General features: G+C 39.0%; 1 protein-coding gene across 17 annotated transcripts in view; it reads left to right on the forward strand.

The window, feature by feature from the left end:
* The window catches only part of FGF14 (fibroblast growth factor 14), a 703,097-nt gene that overhangs the window by 85,644 nt on the left and 598,934 nt on the right, over positions 1–18,519 (forward strand). For 4 of the 17 annotated variants that reach the window (XM_030922297.1, XM_030922301.1, XM_030922305.1 and 1 more), the window contains exon 1: positions 5,094–5,299. The exons of the other annotated variants lie outside the window; for them this stretch is intronic. The gene's annotated coding sequence lies outside the window, so the exon portion shown is untranslated. Of the gene's footprint in view, positions 1–5,093; positions 5,300–18,519 lie in introns of those variants that run through there. 17 annotated transcript variants of the gene reach the window in all.

Raw genomic sequence — 18,519 nt, forward strand, 5'->3', positions numbered from 1 at the left:
CTTAGTCAAGTAAAAGAGGCCTGCAAAAAATGAAGTGAAATGTTACAGGCATTGCCTATAGGGGAGGGTTGAGAGAGGTGCTAGTTTTTGAACTTGAGGTAGGGCTTCAGGGCACTGCTCTCCTGTCCCCTAAAGGGGTGGGGGCTGGGAGGCACCTTGGAAGCAATATCTTCTGTCTGTGAAAGTGTGACCGACTCTTAGAGCAATATGTGTTTCTTTTCAAAAAGATCCCTTTTACAGAAAGGAGGAATGCCAGGTTTTATAATATTTTTTCCTTGCTACTCATTTCTTTGACCTATTTATTAGGGAAGGTGTGTGTGTGTGTGTGAGATATAATATTCACACAATATACGTATATATTACCACATTACCACATACAAACATATATACATGTTTGTACATACATGTTTGTATATCCTATGTATATATGCATATATGTATACATATGTTTGTGTGTGTGTGTAACATTTATTATGTGAATCTTTTATTATACATTAATATGTTATTTATAATATATGTTACATAATATATTAATATAATTATATGTATAATTTTGTACATTTATTATGTATTTTTATATATAAGTTTTTAGCTAAAGCTAATAGAAGTGAGATCAACAAAACATTATATTTACTCCCATGTCGAGAAATACCAAACCCTTCTGGCAGATTTGATGAAGTACTTGCTTTCAGAGCTTGATAGGAAATTCCTGAGTTAATACACAAGACAACTTTTTTGTTCTGAGAGCAGAAATTAACTTTCAGAATAAAAACAATAACTCTTGTTGTAAACAACTTTGAAAGAGTGATTGGCATTTGTTTATTTGCATATACATCTACTTGTTTATTCACCAAATATTTTCTGAGTGCTTATTGTGAATAATTGTTTCATGAGTTTCTGTGATAATAAAGCTAGAGTTTCAGCTCTCTGAGGGCAGGAAAGCTTTTTTATTAATCTTTGGATCCTTGTATCTAGTACAGTATCTAGAAAATGCAGACATTCCATATAGTATTAATATGTTCGGTTAGTTGAAGTAACCTATACCGTAAAGCTGCTTGGAATGGTCCCTTCAGTTCAGGAAATATGTATAGCACAATTGAGGCCATAGTCAGAAGGAACTAGTAAGTAGTCAAAATAGAATGCGCACTGCTTAATTTGTGCATGTAATATATGTTTGGAGCCATCGGTGGAGAGAGACAATTCCAGCTGAATAAAACATGATGCTACACAAGTGAATACACTTTATTGATGACTTCAATTTGTAAGATTATCAGGTCAGGCCAATTACATTGTTACTAACTGACTTCAGTAAATTTTGATTGTACAAGCAGCAGAAAGAAATTTGTGTATCTTATGTTTCAACTGACCTCTCAGAAAATTAGCCATTTTTTTTTCAGTACGGAATGCCTCATGAAGATGGCTTGCGTGGTCCTTGGAGCAGTGAGGTGCATTTTCTTAAGTGGACTAAACACTTTGGTCGTCTGTGTGCTGGCTGTGTCTTCCGGCCTCAGCCTGGCAGAGTTGTTTCATAATGACTGCATTTTCTGCCTGAGGGATGGAAAACACATTTGGTAGTTTTAGAGAAAAGAATTGGTATTTTAATTTCTCTGTCCTGAACGTCTTGGTACTACTTTGTGGAGGAATTTGTGACGTGATATTGTTACTTTCCGTCTGGATTGTTGAAGAAATCATGAAGATTGATGACTATGAATGATTTTCCGCAGAAATGAACCTGAACAGTTTTGGTGAAAACCTTCTTTAATGAAAAGAAAAATATATTTCTTTTGGGGTTGGGGCTGAAAATAGACATTTTAATGTCATTATGTTACTAGTTTACAAATCTATTAAAAGCAACAATGTGAACTGTTTTGAGCTCTTACCCCCCTCCCCCGCCCAACACCTTAAAAGGTAAACGTAGTATTTCTGAGAGAACTCCCAAAGGATATCTTGTTTGGAGCACTGACTACAATTTTCACTCTCACTTTCTCACCATTTCCTGTAAAATCGGGATTGTTTCATCAGCGATGATCTGCATTCTCTTATGCCTTTACCTGAGACGAGAGTGCCCTTCCCCGGCTCCAATGAACAACTCCTGCTTATCTTTCAAGACTGACTTTAAATGTTACCTCATGAGACTCGGTTTCTGAGTTCTCACTTCTGTTGTAATTGATGAAGAGACCAAGCACATCATTGTAAATTTAGCTATTTCCACGGCTGCTTTCCCTGTGTGTGCCTCCAGGCTCAGGATTGGGTTTGACGTTGCGTGATGCCTTCCAGGAGCAGTGCCCTGCCCACAGCGAGGTTGAAGACACTGTTGAGTTGATGGTTGGATAGCCGAATGTGAACCTTGCCGGGGAGCTTTGCTTGGCCTTTTTCTCCGGAGAACTGTAAGGCTATCAGTGCTCGGGAGGTGCTCTATTGTCCTTGAACTAAATGTCTGCTCCTACGACCGCTCAGGAAGGAGCAGGTCGGTCTGCCACAGGAGGAGAACTCCCTTGCTTTTGTCAGGGTTGCATCTTCCTCTCTACCCCACTTGAATTTTCACACAGCCCCTGAGTGATGTCCCCGCGGAACTCTGGACTGAAAGGAGTATCTGGGGCTGTGGACGGAGACCAGAGGCAGTGCTTGAATGAAAGAGCTAAACGTTTCTTTATTCTTCATATGTTTCTGAGGACGTTGTTGATAGCAGAAAACAATCAGCAAGAAATTCCTGCTGTCAGAAGCTTCCAAATCCATGCCCTGAAAAAGAAAATAAATTTCCTTCTCCTATAAGTTCTCATTTTTATATTTTGCTAGGGTTAGCACTGATGTCTTTATCCCCCCCACCTTTTTTTTTTTTTTTTTTTTTTTTTTTGAGACAGAATCTCACTCTGTCGCCCAGGCTGGAGTGCAGTGGCGCCATCTCAGCTCACTGCAAGCTCCGCCTCCCGGGTTCCCGCCATTATCCTGCCTCAGCCTCCCGAGTAGCTGGGACTACAGGCGCTGCCACCTCGCCCGGCTAATTTTTTGTGTTTGTAGTAGAGACGGGGTTTCACCGTGTTAATCAGGATGGTCTCGATCTCCTGACTTTGTGATCCACTCGCCTTGGCCTCCCAAAGTGCTGGGATTACAGGCTGATGTCTGTATCCTTTTAAGCCATCCAGGGGGTAGTTGGAATTCCTAACAGTGCTGGGATTAATAGTGCAGTGGTATAATGCCATTCGTAAGTATTTGTGGGGAATACAATTTCTAGTGGATTTGATTTTTAATAAAACATACAGGTATTTTAAACCATTGGCCCATGTATCAGTCCTATTTATTCTTTTAATTGACATTATTTTGGTGATCTTGGATCTGAATTTCCACTTGGTAAACAGTAATAAATATTAACTTCCAAAGTTTGTTGTAAGAATGAAAGACAACTCCGTAAATGAAACTTCTTTGAAAATAGTATTTTTGAAAATTGGTATTGTCCAGAAGTAGGTTGCTAATATAGGCTCTCTCCCACTTCAGATTTTTTTCTGCTTTCATTTAAATGATCAGTCAGAGTTTGCCTTTGTTTTTGGTTTAGGTCTTGTACTTGTTCATTATGTAATATAATGGAAAGTCGGAGAGTACAAAAGAGAGGACAGTAATGGTTTCATAAATCGTAGACAACCTAAAAGAGAACAGAATACTTTAGCAGATAGGGAACTGAAACTTGGAGTAGGTAAGTCAAACAGTTCTTAGCAGCACAGCTAAACTAAAACCCAGGTCACTTGGTTCCTAAGTTCAAATTTTATTAACACATAAATATGAAGCATTAAAATGTGTGTGCCAAATTGAACAAATGTTGGAAAATATGAGACCCTAGTAACATTCAGATAGTCACTTCCCTTTGGCTTACCTCAATATTTGAAAGAGACTTTTTAGCACATCGGTAAGTTGTCTATTTATTCTTATGGCAAATGTTGTGTTATGACTTCTGTATTTCTGAGAACCATAAAGGGATGGGGGATAACTTGTTCAGCTCTCATCTGTGATCACAGATATTCGAGAAGTGTTTGTAGTTGTGCTTTAAAATAGCTCAGTTCTTTGTTCGTTTTAAATATCCTGTGTTACACGCTGTCTTTTTAAGCCCTTTGCTTTGCCTGACCCTTAATCTCTTCTGCTTACTTTCCCCTCCTCTCTCCTGTTCTACAGCTTTATTTTTGGTTCTGGTAGTATGACAGCACTTCTGAATTGTAATGGAGTGTTTTTCCGCACTTCCAACCTGTCCCAAATGCATGAGGTGACTTTTAAATCGGCCCGATTCAGTTGTGGGGAAGGATGGACTCTTGCCAGCAGGGGCATTGTAGCTGGAATTAAAGACACCGTTATTTCTTGGGGAGAATCGTTGACAAAACTTAGTTTTACTTTGAAGAGCTCACATAGAAAAGCAGTTTTCTTCAGCACTTATCAGATAACTGCCCCTAGTATGTCATAAAGCTTAACTCCCCAGGGCCCAGAAACCAGGGCAAGAGAAACTCCTAATGCAATGTGATCTGTTCATGACCTTCTTAGAAAAGAACATCTTTGTTCTCCCTAAGGAATGCATGTCCAAATGCATCTTTCTTCACACCCTTAAGAAATAACCTTTTCCCTTGGACCACGCTAACGGTAATGAATGGAAGAACACTGAATGAGGGTGCAACGGAGCAGTCTAGCCTAGTTAATGGCTGACTGAATCCTTTTTAAATTGTGTGTGTGTATGTGTGTGTAAATTTTGATGCAAGTGGGCCATATAGGACACAGTTGGTCATATTAACAGAGGCAATGCTGGTGTGGTAGAAAGACACAGGCTTGAATTAGGTCACGCCCTGGATGCAGTTCTTAGCTCCTGAAAATGAGACCCTGGCAGTGACTTCCCGCCACCAAGGGGCAACAATCTGGTCTGGAATCTGGCCCCAAATGATTAGTTAACTCCTGAGACCAGGGACTTCAGACCTGGTGGTGGTCAAACTTCCTTTACCTAGACCTTGGGGCTGGCTACCTTATAGACAAAGGAAAGGGGAGTTTTCTGGCAGGTAAACACAGATACACACGCACGCACACACACACACACACACACACACACACACACACACACACACAGAAGAGAGAGAGAGAGAGAGAGAGAGAGAGAGAGAGAGTGAGAGAGAAAGGAAAGAAGATTTTATTCCTTGCCTTCTTCTATCTCCTGGCCCAGAAAGACACTTTTCAGTCCCTTGTGGGCACAAACTCTGAAGACGGATATAACAAAGATGCATATGGAAGCTCAACTCATACATAAAGCAAAAAGACTTCATTCTAATTTCAGAAAGTAAGTTCTCTTCTCCTTTAATATTTATTAGTTCCATTCATTCCTTGTGCTCCTCAAGGTCACTTCTATTTTTAAAATTCGGGAATTCTGCCTCTTAGGATTTCTCACATTAGATAGTTGGTGATCCAAACAAACAAACAAACAGTAAAAGAAGACTAAGGAAAGGGGGAAGGGGGGTGTGTGTGTGTATGCGCACGCACATGTGTTTCATTTTAACCAAGACCAAAGAGGGCAAGAGTAAAACTATGCTCTTGTTTTTCCTTCTTCTCATCTTCTGGGCTTGTTAGAATTAAAGCCTTTCCAAAGTTTTCCCAATTCACAGCCAAGCCATTTAAAGATAAACTGATGCCAGAATGACAGAGCTATTACAGAAGGAAGCAAACCTTCTCATTTTATAGGGTAAGATAAGGAGTTCTAAACTGGTGAAGTGACAGCTTAGAGGCACACAGAGATGTTTGTGGAAATGAATGCCTTCTATATTTTTAAGAGACATCTATGCATGGGTAAAAATCAATGAGAGGTCATGGAGACCCTATCAGAGGTTTCTATCCAGATGAGTTTGCTAGATTCAAATGAAACTTGTCCAAGAGTAACTGAGATTCAAAGTCTAAAGCAAATGCAGGATGAAGGTTCAGAGAGGTCCCTGCCATCATATATGAAGATGGAGGGGAAAAGAGCCAGGATATGTGCTCTAAGATGATTTTAAATTCTGAGAATTTTCATTTATATAATCCCTTTGATGGATAAATATGTAGCTGCTTCATCCTTTGCGATTTTATAATAGACAGCACTAATTTTAGCATATTGTTTATTTAACATTTCAGTGCTCATCTGATTTTTGCATTTGATTATTGAATTTACTTTTTCATGATTCAGTTCTTTTTACCCAAATTGTATGATCCTTTCGTGCAAGAGAAATAACTTGTGGACAATAAAATGCAACTTTATCTCTTTGATTCTTTCCTAGCAGATCTAGGCAGAATTCCATTTGCTCTGTGGTACTCTGCAGTACCAGAAACTGTAAAACTGCACTTCCCAGGGCTGGCTAGTGCAGGCTGATAGCCCTGTCATTTCAGCCGGTGAAGTGAATGCCTTTACCTAACTGATGAAAGCATGGGCCTTTGGAGAAGTTCCAGAACCTCCTTTATGCTTGTAGGAGAACGTGGTAGCGTTTCCAGGCATGCTGTGCACTCAGCAAGTTTGGTGCAGTGCAGCAAGCTTGTGTAATAGCACCATGTTGATTGGCTCAGTGCTCCACTTGAAGGACTGGGAGGCACTCACGCATTGCTGTGTGAGGAGATATGTGTGTGTGTGTGTGTGTGTGTGTGTGTTATATGCATGTATGCATTTGTGTGGGTGCATGTTTACTTTTCATTTAATCCCATTAACCAAGTATAAAGTACCTCGGCCATTACTAACATAGCAAGGTTACTATTTCTGGTGTCCCATTTTTATTCAGGTCTTGGAAAACTCACTACATTTCTGCAGATACTTTGGAGTGCTCTTTTTCTAGGGTCTGTTTTTTTTTTTTTTTTTTTTTTTTTTTTTTTTTTTTTTTTTTTTTAAATAAGAAACCCTCCTAGTTCATATACAAAGTGGCTCTGGAGTCTGGAGATTTGCTGTCTTCTGTCCCCAGTAATACCCCAGGTACTAGGTCCCACCCCAGTCTTACTGTTTAGCACATTGCCTGACTGTAACCAGTATCTTGTGTGAGGGCAGACTGGCAGATTTCAAAGAGCAGTATCACAGAACTCAGAAGATATTTGAAATATTGTAGACTGATCCTTTTATTTTGCAGATGAGGAAATGGAGGCAGACATAAAATGACTTGTTCAGATCACTCAGGCAGAGCTGGGGCTAGAAACTAGGTCTGCTGCCTTTTAGTCCAATTCTTTTTTTCCTGACATAATTGCATTGAATTTCACTAGAACATTATAAGAAGTTGATGAGACTTCCCCCTTGTACATCCTGTAAGTTTCTTTAGGGCCATGGTGTTACCCAAATGTGTTACTGAAGCCCTTTTAACTTCTCTTGAAAGTTATGAAGTATAAGTCAGTACACCTGGAGAAATTATACCCGTTTGGATGTTTGTTGATGCTCATTATATTGATCTCCTCGTAGTGGACATCCAATACATGTTGAATCAGTTTTGTAATCAGGATTGAATTTAAAAAGTGGGAAAGTGATTGAAACTTTTTGTTGTTAAACAGAAATATCCTCAGTTGTCCACTTGGTGGATATGCAGCCCACCCTCTGCCAACGGAGAGGATCTTGAGTAATTTAGGGAGATATCTGGCCTGATTCAATGTCTGGAAATCTTTTAACTGAAATATTCTTCTTCAGGTTCTTACGGAAAGGACATCTTCAGGTAGCCACACATTGTTGATGCCTGCTCAGCCTCTGGTGTCTCAAGGACACGTTGGATGGCTGAGAGGGCCTGTTCTGAGGTCAGTTCTGGCTTTAGCAGCACAGTTTTTCATTGTGACACACCTTGAAAGTTATTAAACTTTTCTAGGCCCCATGTTTCTTATCTGAAAATGGGGTGCTATTGTGGCATTAGCATGCTAGTGAACGGGAAGTACTTGGCCTATTACCTAGAACACAGTATATTTCTAATAAATGCTTGCTCCTGTCAGAGAGCTGCAGTGGGGATTGAGTGACCGTGGCACCTTAGGGATATCCATTGTGTCTCAATTCCCTCATCTGTAAAATGGGAGTGATAACAGAAGTTACTTTATAAGAGTGTTGTGAAGATTAAATGAATTAATACATGAAAATGGTTGGTACAGTGCCTATCACATCCTAACACACACATACCTATCACATCCTAACACACACATACTTATCACATCCTAACATACACGTACCTATCACATCCTAACACACATGTACCTATCATATCCTTACACACACGTACCTATCACATCCTGACATACATGTACCTATCACATCCTATCATACATGTATGTATACTAAAAATATAAGTGATTATTATTGCTATGTGAAGCACTTAGTACAATAACCAGTACATGGTGTCTCCTCAATAAATGGTACCTCTTATTAGTCTTACTTTTGCTTCTTTTGTTTCAGAAGAAGTAGTTCATAAAAATAAATGGTACCAACATTTCTGGATATTATACAGAATTTAGTTTTATAAACCCAAGTTATAAGCCAGTCCTTGTGACTCCATTTTTAAGTGACAAACATAGTTGATTGGTGTATTAGTTTTTTTGATGCTGCTGTAGCAAACTCCTACAGATTTGGTGGCATAAAGCAGTACAAATTCATGATCAAACAGTTCTGCAGGTCAGAAGTCTCCTATGGGTCTCACCTGGCTAAAATGAAGGCATCAGGGGCCTGCGTTCTTTTCCGAAGGTTCTGAGACAGAGTTCATTTCTTGCTCACTTGGATGTTGGAAAAGTTAGGTTCCATGTGGTTGTGGGACCGAGGTCTCCACTAACTTGTTGGATGTCAGCTGGAGGCCTCTCTTATGTTCTAGAAGCCCTCTGCCATCCTTGCGTGTGCTCTGCTACATTGAATTCATGTCACACTGTCGTCTCTTTGACCACTGTTGGGAAATCTCCACTTTTAAGGCCTCCTGTGATTGAACTGGGCCCACTTTATAGGATTAGATTAGACCCAGAGAAATGCCCTGGGTCATTCAGGATACTCTTTCCATCTCAAGGTCCTTACCCTTAATCACATCTGCAGCACCCTCTTTGCCATGTGTGATAATATGGGCACAGATTCTGAAATTAGGACTTGGACATATTTGCAGGGGGTGGTCTTTATGGTGCATACAAGTTAGAATGTGAAAATATATGACTCTGGCCTTCTTCTGATAGATTATGGATAGTTCCAATTAAGTATACCGTACACTCCAAATTTCATTGTTCAAAAGGTTAAAAGGCCTGAACACCTTGAGAGCAGGTATGCTAATTTCTTTCTTCATTCTTTTGGCCTTATGAGCCCTTGAGAAATACTTATGTGATTACTATTTTTTAAGCAGTATTTTTGACACACAGTCTTATTTTGCAGAAGCTCCAGCTTGTGGCGTAGGGCCCCCTCTTACCTTGTCAAGAGTTGACTGTCCATTGACGAGCTTCTGCCTAAAGACCAAACTCCACGGTCAGGATTTTCATGACATCCTTTTCTGTAATGCCCTGTTCAGCTGTTTGATATCCTACTTTTTCCAGAAGGCCTGATTCTTCTTTGTCTTCCCCTCCATCATCTGCCTTCTCTCAAGCATGATATGTTTTCCCTGCCCTGCAACATCTATGTGTATGCCTGAGTCTCCCACTGACCATGAGCTCCTCCACAGCCAGGATTGGTTCTTCGTCTTCTTGTATCCTTAGCACTGAATACAGTGCCTGGTAGAAGATAAGGATGCAATGTGTGTTGGTTGTATTCTAGTGTACTTATTAGAAGAAGAGTATTTGTCTAATCTGTCACTCAGTAGTGATCTATTGGCCAAAATCAGGATGCAAAACTTGGGGCCAGAGGCAGAGCCATAAATAGACACAGTTCTGGTACCCTAGGGGTTTACAGCCTACTTTCTAGGGAGGCATCAAAGTGGTACCTCTCTGACAAAATGAGTTGTATATTCCTCATTAGGGGATGAATGCTAAATGCTTTATTTGAGGGCAGGGCAGGCCATTGAAATTATTCAGCTTTTATCTCCTAAATGTTTCCCCAGAGCTTCAAAAGAGAAGCCAAATATTATCCTCATGTCTGTTGTCTTCAATTTTAGATTTACAGTAGTTCTTCTCTGTAATGTGTGATATATCAAGACAGAGTAAATACTGGCAACATTAGGTGCATGTATAAGTTGGGTAGACCCTATTTCCTCTGTTTACTTGAATACCTGAAAATTGACTGCAGTTGACAATTTGGGTTCACTTGGCTGAGTTCACTCTCTGCAGTATCACTCCAAGGAGGATGTTGTAAATCAGGAAGAAGAAAAATTAGCTTAGAATGACTGAACTCATATGTGGAATGATTTATGTTCAAATTTCTAGTTGGTTTAGCAAACTTATATAAGAAAGTAAAATACTGATCTAATTACAATGCTATTCTGATATTAACACCAAACTCTCATCCTTAAGGCAAATATTTCTGTTTTAGTCCTGGTCTTGATATTTTCTTTCATAATCACACCCTGACATTGTTTTTAAGCTTCTGTATTGTACATCTGTTACTATCCTAGGTAATCCACATTTGATTGGTTATTATTATATTTTAAATCAGGGCTATTGCATTAACAGCAGAAAATTACGCTTCTTAATTTTTTTTAAAGTTCAGAGTTTAAAGTTTAAAGTCACTGGAGTTCTGGTGTTTTTTAATTTGTTAGGCTGTTTGTGCTGTTATACAAACTTATTGAAATACTGATATTTAAGGCTCTACTGAGAGAAGAAAAAGTCAGCTAAAAGCTTTTCATAAAGACTCATAATAAAAACTCTAAGGTTTGTAAAAAGACAAAATCATTATTTTATCTGTTTTATACACCCAACACATTTTCAGTGCTGAGTTGAATTTCTGCATAATTTTCTTTGTCATAGGACTCATGATTTCAGGTTTACTTTCCTTACAAATGGATTTTGTATGCACACTGTTTTAGTTATTTTTTGCTGCATAATAAATTTCCCCAAAACTCAGTAGTTTCAAACAGGAATAAACATTTATCATTTCACACAGTTTCTGTGGGTCAGGAATTCAGGAGTGTCTTAGCTGGATGGTTCAGGCTCAGAGTCTTTTGTGAGGTTGTGGTTAGAGTGACGACTGAAGGCACAGTCACCTGAAGGTTGACCGAAGCTGGAGCACCCTCTTCTAAGATGGTGCCAGCACTTGGATAGCAAGTTGGTGCTGGCTGTTGGCAGGAGGCCTCAGTTCTTTGCTAAGTAGACTTCGCAGGGCTGCTTTTGTATCCTCATGACATGATCACTGGCTTCCTTCAGAGAGAGTAATCTAAGTGCAAGGCAGGTAACCCAGTGTCTGTTATGGCCTAACCCCAGCTACACAGGTTATCCTGTTTGATGTGGGAGGGGCCCATAAAAGAATGTGAATATCCAGAAGTGAGAATCACTGGAGTCCCTCCTGAAGGCTGCTTATGACCAACGATACCTTTTTCTTACTTCTTAAGCCTGTCTGGCTGAGTAATGGTGATTCTGCAAAATTTGAAAGTACAATTTCAAAGTATTTAGGCTTGAATAGAGAACCCATGTTAGGGAATAATCAGGAGCTGGTAGAACGTAGGGTTAACAGTATTGGATATAGTAGGGCTGAATTCAGGATCAGTGTAGCAACAGGAATCTGAGGCAGGAAGACAATTCCAAAATAGAGTAGGTATTGAACCGAGTAGCATCTCAGGTAGCTGCTTCCTTTAAGCAAGAAGTTTGTGGGGTTCAGAAGGAAGACGGGACTCTAGGGACTGGGTTTCAGAGAAGAAAGCAAGGTGTATACCTTGCTGTTTATCCTTAGAGAAAATAATGCAATAGATTTTTCTTGTTTGTGCGTATGATGATGCTGATCCTGATGCTGATGATGAATTGGGTTCAGTAGTGACTTGGCAAACTGATTTTAATAAGTTGAACATTTGCATCAATAAACACCAACCAACTTTTGAGGGCTAAACTGAAGATACGCTAATTCCAAAGTCACAACATCCATTTAGCAATGAGTAAAGATAGACTAAATGTCTAAAATTGCTGTTGGTAAATTTGTTGCTTAGCAAGCTATACAGCTTTTTGAATCTGGTAAGTTATCTTTTGGTGTTTTACCTACTGTGTGCAGTTTGAATTTTAAAGACACTAATTGCAGATGCTAATTAATTGTTTAATGTACACTAAGGTCATTATCTAGGTTCGTGGCAGTGACACAACCATAAGATACATGGAATCAATTTAGAAAAACATGGGATGTGAAGTGAAGCAGGCTTGAGTGTCTGTCTCAAGTCCACTGCATACTAGCTATAACTGTGGGACATTTGGTGAGTTATTTGATTTCTGTTAGCCCTAACTTTCTTATTTGTAAAATTGGGGTTTAAAAGAACCTACCTCAAAGATTATTGTGAAGGTTCAATAGACAGTACCTGCAAAATACTGAATGAACCTGATAGATGGTAAACACCCAATAAATGTTAGATTTTATTATTCATATAAATACCTTTTTAAAATTTCAACTCAATTTTCATTTGACAATTCTTTGTTGATTTCCTTTTATTTATAGTTTTGAAATCTGTGAAACAGAACTGAAAAAAATGGTCAAATCCCCATCCTCATGGTGTGTTTATAACCACAAAGTAAGCACAACAATACAAAGTGCTTAAGAGGGTGATCAATTCTATAAAGAAAACAAAACAGAGAAGGAGGAGAGCAAGTGCCGTCACTGTGGAGCAGATGCTGTTTTGTGTAGGATGGTTAAGGAAATCCTCACTGACATTTGCCCAGAGGACTGAAAGAGTGGCAGAAAGAGCATACAGGTGTCTGGGGAAGACACTCCAGGCAAAAGGAGCAGCCAGTGCAGAGATGCTGAGGTGGGAGCATTCCCAGCTTGGGTAACATCAAGAAGTCCACTTTGCGTGGAGCACAGTGAGTTGGGGAGAAAGTAGTAGGAGATTATGTCAGAGAAGCGGGTGTTCTGTGGGGGGCAGCTCATTTAGGGCTTTGTAGGACATAGTGGGGGGTTTGCCTTTAACTCCTAGGGGACACGAAGACACTGAAGGGTTTTGAGTGAAGGAGTGGCATGATCTGACTTATGTTTTATAAGCACCACTCTGGCTACTCTGTAGGAATAGATGGCAGGGGCCAGATTTAGAATGAAATACTAGAGATTGTGCAGGCACAAGATAACGGTTGGGTGGATGAGGGTGGTTTTGGTGGAGGGAGTAGAGAGAGGTCAGATTCCAGACATATGCTGGAAGTAGACTTGACAGGAATCAAAGATCATTCCAGTTATTTTGGCTTGAGCAACTGGGCAGAGAGAGTTATCACTTACTGAGTTTGGGAGTTTGTGGGAAGATGGCAGTTGGGAGCAAATGTCTGGGTTCAGACATGCAAAATTTAAGAAGCTTTTCAGAGATGTCCAAGTGGAGGTGGTGAGCAGACAGTTGGATTTCTGAATCGGGAATTTGGGGCACAGGGTGAGGATTGGGGATGTAAATTTGGGAATTGTTAGCAAATGAGTCCATGGCTCCACCTGGAAATCAGTGTAGATAATGACGAGGCCTGGTTTGGAGCCAGACCACTGGGCAGGCTGATGTTTACAGCACAGGGATTTGAGGAGGAAGAACCTGGAAAAACATCTGATGGGAGGAATAAGCAAGCGTGATTCCTGAAGCCACATGAAAGAGTGTTTCAATAAAGAGGGGAGATTAATTATATTAAATGCTGCTGATGGATCAAGTGAGATGTAACTGAGGATTAACCACTAATGTATCTCCAACATGGTTAACTGGCACTCCATTCAACACTCTGCAGAAAACAATTCAATATGCTAGATACAGTATTTTAAAAACTTTTTGAATTCTCCTTAAGCTGGTAAGAAAGCAAAGAATACTCAAGGAGAAAAACTACTGTGGTAATGCTCTCAAACAGGTGGTATGAGGAAGGATCTGGGGTATAGGTGGAGGGGAGGCCCTATCTAAAAGTCTGGACATTTTGACAAAAGTAACAGAAAGGAAGACAGACTGTCTGGACGCAGAGGCAGGTGGCTGTCAGATATGGTGGTGGGAATGTGTTCTTCCAATGACACTTTCCTTCTTTCTCAGTGAAGGCAGAAGTAAACCGTTATCTGAGAGTAAAGGATGTGTGTGTGTGTGTGTGTGTGTGTGTGTGTGTGTGTGTGTGAAGTACTCGAAGATACGAGAAGAAAGGAGGTATAGAATGATCTCCAGGGAATACTGTAAGATTGCCTTCCAGTACTAAAGGCCCTCTTGAGGTTAGTCGTCATAGATTGAAGAAAAGTGTGCTTGTGGATCTGCCTGTTTCCCCCCAGGTGTGCTCATCTGCATGCATGCAGAGGTGGAGGATGGAGTGGGTCCTGACTGGTAAGCCCAAGTTCAAGAGGGAAGGGGTAAAGCAAGATGAGAGGGCAAGAGGGAGAAGACAGAAACTCAGAAGTCAAAGCCTTCTGTTTTTCCACTTTGTCATGGATTATAATCCACCTCCTTTATTAATTTATATTTTTCTCTACCTACCCCAATTGCTGAGGAGCCCGTGTTTTATCACTTGATGTTTCCAACATACTCTTAGCAGGTTTTATTGTCTGCAAAGTAGGAAATCCATAACTGTCAATTGAATTGTGTTTTCCTATTTCTCTTAGTCATTATACATCAGCTACATTATGTGAAATTTTGTTGAAAACTCTTTTTAAAAAGTCAGCTCCATATAAATATGTATAAGGAACTATTCTGTTCCAAAATGCGGCTTTTGATTATAGATATATCAGGAAGGCTGAGATGAAATAAACTTTTAACAATATGGCCAATTTTGTCAATTAAGTAGATGGATGAAACTAAATATTTCAATAAAGCATTTGGCCTGATCTGTTTCATTTGACTGTTTACATTTTATCAAATTGACACATTGCTTGCCAATTTTCTACTTTATTTTGAGGAAAGCCTGGAAGATGAAAAAAAGACCATAGCCTAATAGCCTTTTTCTTTTAAAAATAATTTCTATATAGTGATTATCAATTTGAAATGTTGTTAAGGTTAAACATGTGTGTGTGTGTGTGTCTGTTTGCATATTGGTAAGGACTTGGGGGAGTCAGAAAAACAGGGAATGTAAGCAAATTTAGATCAGTGTTCTGTGATGGGCAAAGGATCCTTGAAAATCCTCTCATGTGTAATTATGTGAAATATAAAAGGCTAACAAAATAATTGCCTTTAGATATAATAATATATAACTTTAGTCAACAAATATGCACTGTATATCTTCTTGTGCCAGATATGGTACTGAGTAATGGGTATAGTATTTCAAACAAATGTAATATTGTTATTATGATGGAGCATACAATCTGATGGGTTTGTAAATTATAGTCCTTACAGAGATAGATTGGACACACTTTGGTAACTGATTAGAGGTGAGGGGTCGGGGGAGAAAGGGTTATAGAAGATTATACAGAAGTGTTGCTCTTGAGCAGCTGAGAGGATGAGGTTGGCGTTAACTTCTTTAGGGAATACAAGAGGACTGTCAAATCTGAGGAAAGACACTTTTCAGATGTTGAATAATTTGCTGAGGGGTACATATGGACATTTGTTTAGAAATGTCCAGCAGGGATTAGGTGAGAGTCTGGAGGCATAGATTACATTTAACATGAGAAGAAGACAGATATGTATGATGATGCTGTAGTTTTCAGCTGGAGAGAAGGGAAGATTTGAGGAAGCAACAAGAAGGTTGGTGGGAGGGATGAGTTATGAGCCAGATTCTAAAGAGAAGAATGCTCACTGTTCATTTATAAAACAATCAGTGCTGGTATCTTTTAGGTATATAGTTGATTTTAGGCTTTGAATATGGGGTTTGTATTTTCTTCACACAGCTGATTTTAAATTATCTGAGAATGTAGCAGAAACTAGAAGTGTATTTTAAAACTAAGATTTTGGTGGTAGAACAGGTAGCTTAAAAATATCAGTTAAATAAAATTTAATTTCAAACACACGAATGATGACATACACATATCCCAGAAGTTTGTTTAGAGATAAGATCAGTGAACTTTTAATGTTTCAATTCAATTTTTGTGTTTAGTTTACATATATGTTTTTCTCTCATATTTGTTTTTACTCACATTTTGTGTTACACAAGTTGATGTGTTCTCAAAAATCTAACCTTCCTAGGGCCTAGAGAATTTCTTCTGTGCTGCCCCTCATCTTGTTTGCTTCTTTCCTCATATTGTGCTTTTAGTCTCAAGGTTAATGCTTGTAGGAAGCAAAGAAAGGAAAAGAAACAGGGAGTCTGTGCTATCCTGAGACCTTGCTTCCGGGGCCTCCTCCTTCCTTCTGCCACCATCCCTTTCCTTCTCCATCTCCTGCTGTTCAGCCAAGTCCCCTTCCCTAAATCGGGAAAGGTGCAGGTAGAAATTCAGGCAGCCCCAGTGGTTCTACTCCTGTTTGATTTTCCTCTTGATCTCTTGTCTGCTTGCTGGCTGGGATTTCTGACAATAGTATGCTCATAATGGAAACAGAAAAAGTACAACCAAGCCACACACTGAAATTCTCCTAACCTCTAAATGTGCACATGGCTTAATCCTAAGAAGCACTGCTTTTGGATTGTTTGCACTGCTTTATATTCTTAAGGTTGGTTGCATCCATTTTGACTGCCCTGTATTGGTTTCTCAAGTATATTTTTATAAATACCCTCCTTAAAAAATCACTTCTCTAAACCATACTTCAGACTAAGCCACCCTAATTTTTAAGAAGCTTTTTGTTTTTGGTGAACAGCTGAATTTGTAAATAACCATTGAATTTCATTCATTGTATCCTTGGAGCATCTTGCTGTTGTTTTGCTTAGAAAATTCTAACAGCTTGGAACTATTCAACTTCGATTAGAATGAGTTTTCTACCCATGTAGAAAAAACTGCTTTATCCCCATCATTGAGAAAGATAGATTCTGTTAAGGAAGGTGAAGTATGTCTTAGTGATCTTGCTCTCAGCATAAAATAAGAAACACATTCACATGTAGTGTAATCTGTCTAGTGCAGAATTTTTATTACCTAGAGGCCAAGAGAGAAGCACATCACATTTATTCAGTTCTCATCTTCATTCCTACTTAGAGTTCTTAGAAAATAGAGTCGCTTAATTTTGAAGAAATGATGTTTTCTCAGACACTAGATTTTTAAAAAATAAAACAACATTTTAAAGCTCTTTTTTCTTGGGGATATTTTTCCTGCAGCTTTCACATGGCACTTTGCAGTGTTCATCTAAGAAGCCACTTAACTAATTTGCTTCTTATAAGCAGCACAGTATAATTAGGCAATCACCCTTGTGTCTAGAGTCCACCAGGGAAAACAGGTGACAGAAGTGCACAACACATTTATTATAAAACAGTGCACAATAAAAACCAGAACTTACCAAATAAAGGAAATATGGTAAAAGACGTACTGTAAAATACTAACACATAAAAGATAAAATGAAAAATCACCTTCAATAGAATGTCTTTGTTAGTGAATTGGGATCAGGAGCAACTGGTTAATTGAAAAGATAAATTAACGAAAGTAGAGAGTAAAACAGGACAATTATTAAAAATGATACACACATGCCTTAAACATTTTATTTTATATTAAATATATAAATGCTCATTCATCAGTACTTTGAGATAGCTCCACCGTGTGTTCTTTGATTAGGGTTGAACTGATCTGAGTTCCTGCAGAAATCACACCCACAATCTCTGATTTCTAATTTTGGTGTTTTTAAGTGGAGCAGAACTTGAAGAACATAAGCAAGCTGAGTGCAGTATCGTTCTTGATGTTCATGACTTTTTTTTTCCCCAATCGTTTATGGCATGAGAACACATATACTTAAATAATTTAATACTCTTAGCCATTTGCCTCTACCAGGTTTTGCCAAATCATCCAATCTATTTTTCATAGAAATAACTCTGTCTTTTGCAATTATACTTGTGATTTCAAAAATTCTTAAGTTGCATAATGAAAATAACAGTACAATGTGTATAAACAAAATTAGGGCCATGTGTTGTTGAGACGAGAACTTCCCTGCATGGACCGTCTGTGAGGGCATCCCAGCCACTGTGGCCAGCTTTCCATGGGCACCATCACATTGATCTGTAAAACAGAAGAGATAAAAAATAGTTTTGGTTCATTTAATAATGCAATCATTAATGACTTTGTGAGATCAAGCCATCCTCCCACTCCCACAGCTTCCCAAGTAGCTGGGACTGCAGGTGCCCTGCTAATTTTTTGATTTTTTTTTATAGAGGAGGGGTCTTGCTATATTGCCCAGACTGGTCTCAAACTCCTGGACTAAAGCAATCCTCCCGCCTCAGCCTCCCAAAGTGCTGGGATTATAAGCATGAACCCCTATGCCCTTTTTTTTTATTTGTAATAAAACTTTTATTTCAGAATAGTTTTAGATTTACAGAAAAGTTGCAGAGAGTACAGAGAATTCTCATTATATCCCACACCCAGCTTCCTCTTACATAGCCTCTTATGTAAGTATGCTGCGGTTGTCATAACTACTAATGAATCAATATTGACACATTATTACTAAT

This window comes from Rhinopithecus roxellana, chromosome 18, assembly GCF_007565055.1.
Source record: "Rhinopithecus roxellana isolate Shanxi Qingling chromosome 18, ASM756505v1, whole genome shotgun sequence".
Taxonomy (NCBI): domain Eukaryota; kingdom Metazoa; phylum Chordata; class Mammalia; order Primates; family Cercopithecidae; genus Rhinopithecus; species Rhinopithecus roxellana.